The sequence below is a fragment of the Cicer arietinum genome, chromosome 5, assembly GCF_000331145.2.
Source record: "Cicer arietinum cultivar CDC Frontier isolate Library 1 chromosome 5, Cicar.CDCFrontier_v2.0, whole genome shotgun sequence".
NCBI classification, from domain to species: Eukaryota; Viridiplantae; Streptophyta; class Magnoliopsida; order Fabales; family Fabaceae; genus Cicer; species Cicer arietinum.
Genome location: NC_021164.2, coordinates 52,792,245 through 52,797,433, shown reverse-complemented (window position 1 = coordinate 52,797,433; position 5,189 = coordinate 52,792,245). Strand labels below are relative to the sequence as shown.

The 5,189-nt window shown below is 40.4% G+C and overlaps 1 pseudogene; it reads left to right on the top strand.

Moving 5' to 3' along the window:
- LOC140920509 (ABC transporter C family member 3-like) overlaps nt 1-5,189 on the top strand; it is a 9,021-nt pseudogene that overhangs the window by 3,591 nt on the left and 241 nt on the right.

The following is a 5,189-nucleotide window of genomic DNA, read 5'->3' as shown; positions in this document are numbered from 1 at the left end:
GTCCCGTGGTTGTTTACTTCTCACATTGAGAAGGTTTTTCCACGTTAAAAATTATTGTGTCATTTGTGATTGGTGATTTTAGTTGCTGTGATTATTTGTTGATTGCTCCTCACAGATTCTTGCAAGTTTGGGAAATTGATTATCCGCTGCATATTGCTCTGTTAGAGTTGTTATTATATTTGTTGTTGAATTTCCCATCAGAGTGGCATCAGAGCTCTTTGGTTAAGGGGCTGTTTGACTTGTTTGAATGATGGAGGCAAATACAAATAGAATGATTTGTTTGAATGGCACTAATTATCACTTATGGAAGGGAAAAATGAAGGATCTGTTATTTGTGAAGAATTTGCATCTTCCTGTGTTTGCTACTGAGAAGCCAGAATCCAAGACTGATGAGGATTGGAGCTTTGAACATCAGCAGGTCTGTGGTTTTATTCGGCAATATGTAGAAGACAATGTTTATAATCACATTGCTAATGAGGAACATGCAAGATCCTTGTGGAAGAAGATTGAATCTTTGTATGCTTCTAAATCAGGGAATAATAAGTTGTATTTGTTGAACTCCTTGATGAATTTGAGGTACAAGGAGGGGACTTCTATTTCAGATCATTTAAATGATTTTCAAGGGCTCCTAGATCAATTGTCAGGTATGGGTATCAAATTTGATGATGAAGTGTTGGGACTATGGCTACTGAATACTCTACCAGATTCTTGGGAAACTTTTCGGGTTTCAATTACAAACTCAGCTTCTGATGGTGTTGTCTCTTTGCAAAGTGTAAAGGGAAGTGTTCTTAATGAGGAGATGAGAAGGAAGGCACAAGGTACTTCATCTCATTCCGAGGTACTTGTCACTGAGAACAGGGGCCGAAGTCAAAGAAAGGAACCGAAAGGGAATAGACAGAATAACAGAAGTGCGAGTAGAGAGAACAACAGAAGTAAGTCCAAGTCCAGACACAAGAATGTGGAGTGCAATTATTGTCACAAAATGGGGCACATACAGAGGAACTGTTTCATATGGAAAAGGGAGAGCAAAAACAATAACAGTAAGCAGAGAGATAAGAATCATGATGATGATGACCGTGTTACTACTGCTACTTGTGATGATCTGATTATTCTCCGTGACTATGACTCAGTCAATCTTGTATCAGATGAGAGCATGTGGATTATTGATAGTGGTGCTACACTGCATGTTACACCAAGGAAGGAGTTCTTCACATCTTACACTTCTGGTGACTTTGGAGTGTTGAAGATGGGTAATGATGGTGTGTCCAAGGTAGTTGGTATTGGTGATGTTTGTTTGCAGACCAACATGGGAGTGCAGTTGTTGCTTAGAGGAGTCAAACATGCTCCAGATGTTCGCTTTAATTTGATCTCTGTGCAGATGCTTGATGATGGTGGTTATGATAATCACTTTGGTTCAGGAAAATGGAAACTCACCAGAGGTAACTTAGTTGTGGCCAGAGGGGAGAAAATTAATAAACTGTATTGGACTAAAGCATTGGTTGCTAAAGACAGTGTGAATGCCATGGATATGGAGGCTTCTTTGTGGCACCGCAGGCTTAGTCATATCAGTGAAAAGGGGCTGAATTGTTTAGCTAAAAAGGATGTACTTCCGGGATTAAAGAGTGCAGAGTTGGAGAAATGTTCTCATTGCATGGCTGGTAAGCAGACTAGAGTATCCTTCAAGAAACATCCTTCCTCAAGGAAGTCAGAGTTGCTTGAATTGGTGCATTCTGATGTTTGTGGCCCGTTGAAGGTAAAGTCAATTAGTGGTGCACTTTACTTTGTTACTTTTATTGATGATTGTTCCAGAAAGCTTTGGGTCTATGCTTTGAAGACAAAAGACCAAGTTCTGGAGAAATTCAAAGAGTTCCATGTTATGGTGGAGAGACAGTCAGGCAAGAAGTTGAAATGCATTCGTACTGACAATGGTGGTGAGTATTGTGGACCATTTGATGTTTATTGCAAGCAGCACGGTATCAGACATGAAAAGACTCCTCCTAAAACCCCTCAGCTGAATGGTTTAGCAGAGAGAATGAACAGGACGTTGATTGAAAGAGTTAGGTGTATGCTTTCTGAAGCAAAGTTGCCTAAGCATTTCTGGGGTGAAGCATTGTACATGGCAGTGCATGTTATTAATCTGAGTCCTGCAGGTGCTTTGAATGCTGAGGTGCCAGACAAGATTTGGTTTGGCAAGAATGTCAGGTATGATCATTTGCGTGTCTTCGGTTGCAAAGCATATGTGCATGTTCCAAAGGATGAGAGATCCAAGTTGGATGGGAAGACAAGACAGTGCATCTTTATCGGTTATGGTCAGGATGAATTTGGCTACAAGCTGTTTGATCCAGTTGAGAAGAAAGCTGTTAGAAGCCGTGATGTGAAGTTCATGGAAGACCAAACCATTGAAGACATTGATAAGATGGAGAAGACTACACCTGAGATTGATAATGGTTTGTCTGATGTTGATCCAGTTCGGATGCCTACACATGATCTGGATACTGCTGAAAATAATGTTCAGAATGATGAGCAACATGGTGATGTTGGTGATCAGCAGCTTGGAGATGATTTTGATGTTCCTAATGATGATGCTGAAGAAGAACATGAGATGTCACAAGATGAGGATCTTGGTGATGCTCCTGAACCACCTCAAGCTCAAGTTTGGAGGTCTACTAGGCAGAGGAAACCATCCACCAGGTATCCTTCTGATGACTATGTTACCTTGACTGATGGAGGCGAACCTGAATGTTATGATGAAGCCATGGAGAGTGATGAAAAGAAGAAGTGGTTGGATGCTATGCAAGATGAAATGAAGTCTTTGCATGATAATCACACTTTTGATTTGGTGAAACTACCTAAGGGAAAGAAGGCTTTGGAAAACAGGTGGATCTTCAGAGTGAAGCAAGAAAGCAATTCTACATCTCCAAGATATAAAGCCAGATTAGTTGTGAGAGGTTTCAGACAGAGAAAGGGTGTTGATTTCAATGAGATTTTTTCTCCTGTGGTGAAGATGTCATCCATTAGAACTGTGTTGAGTTTGGCTGCTACTCTTGATTTGGAGGTAGAGCAAATGGATGTAAAAACTGCTTTCCTTCATGGTGATTTGGAGGAAGAGATTTACATGAAGCAACCTGATGGTTTTCTTGTTAAAGGCAAAGAAGACTATGTGTGTAGGCTCAGAAAGAGTCTATATGGTTTGAAGCAGGCCCCGCGTCAGTGGTACAAGAAGTTTGAGTCAGTTATGTGTGAGCAAGGCTACAGGAAGACTACTTCTGATCACTGTGTCTTTGTTAAAAAGTTTGCTGATGATGATTTCATTATCTTGTTATTGTATGTTGATGACATGCTTATTGTTGGGAAAAATATTTCCATGATTAACAGGTTGAAGAAGCAATTGGGCGAGTCATTTGCCATGAAAGACATGGGAGCTGCTAAGCAGATTCTTGGTATAAGAATCATGCGTGACAGGAACAAGAGAAACTTTGGCTGTCACAAGAACACTATGTTGAAAGACTGTTACAGAGGTTCCAGATGGAATATGCTAAGGCTGTAAGTACTCCTCTTGCTACTCATTTTAAATTGAGTACTAGTCAGAGTCCTACCAATGAAGCTGAAAAATCAGATATGCAACGAGTTCCTTATGCATCTGCTGTGGGTAGTTTAATGTATGCAATGGTGTGTACAAGGCCTGATATTGCACATGCTGTTGGTACAGTTAGTAGATTTCTGTCTAATCCAGGTAGAGAGCATTGGAATGCTGTGAAATGGATTTTGAGGTATCTTCGTGGTACTACCAGTTTGAGGCTTTGTTTTGGAGGTGATAAGCCTACTCTTGTGGGATATACTGATTCTGATATGGTTGGAGACATTGATTCCAGAAAGCCTACTTCAGGCTACTTGATTAAGCTTGCAGGGGGAGCTGTGGCATGGCAATCCAGATTGCAGAGGTGTGTTGCATTGTCCACTACTGAGGCAGAGTTCATTGCCATTACAGAAGCATGCAAGGAATTGTTATGGTTGAGGAAATTCTTGCAGGAGCTTGGTTTTGTTCAAGATAAGTAGTTGCTATTTTGTGATAGTCAAAGTGCAATTCATCTTGGTAAGAATTCAACCTTTCATTCTAGGTCCAAGCACATTGATATTAGGTATCATTGGATACGTGATGTTTTGGATGCTGGGTTGTTGGAATTGGCCAAGGTTCATACAGATGATAATGGTGCTGATATGATGACCAAGGCATTACCGAGAAGCAAGTTTGAAACTTGTTGTGAGATCGCCGGTTTGGCGGTCACCTCCACATAGTTGTGAGGGGGAGATATGTTGGGTTTTGGGCTCCCTTCCTATGTGGAGAAAGGCCCAATATGTGCAAGTCCATGTGTCTCACTTAACCAAGTGGAGAGAGGTCAGATTAGTGGGCGTGTAAGAGTTGAATTCAGAGAGAGAGGCAAAGAGAAAAGTGAGAGAGGAAGAACAAACCCTATTTTCGCATAAAACAGAGGAGCTGTACTAGATTTGCGATTTATCCTTGGTTCACCGTCGGATCGGGCTGAAATTTGGACAGCGGGTTCGTGACTCGTGATACTTCATTCTGACCGTTTGGATCGTCAATCAGAGGTCTGAGGTGGGAGCAATTAAACTCGGACAGCAGCAGTTTTTCTGGTTTGTTTTTTTTGCTGAACTTTGTTCTCAATTTCATGTTTGTTTTCTCATTGTTTTGGCTGATTGTTGTGCTGGTTACCTTGCTGTTTTTGGCTGGTTACTGAGCACGAATTTGTGCCATATTAGAAACTCTCTTGTACCCATATTTTGATCATAGTGGAGCTCTATTACTGGCTTGGTCCCGTGGTTGTTTACTTCTCACATTGAGAAGGTTTTTCCACGTTAAAAATTATTGTGTCATTTGTGATTGGTGATTTTAGTTGTTGTGATTATTTGTTGATTGCTCCTCACAGATTCTTGCAAGTTTGGGAAATTGATTATCCGCTGCATATTGCTCTGTTAGAGTTGTTATTATATTTGTTGTTGAATTTCCCATCAGTATATTCATTAACAATCTGTTGAACATAATTAACCCTTTATTTGAATTGTGATACCCAACTAGAAAGTTGTCACAAAAGTTGTTTAAATGTATTCGTACAAAAATGATTTCTCTTTCGGTAAATGAGCCTTTTCATTTTATATATATGGCAGGAATG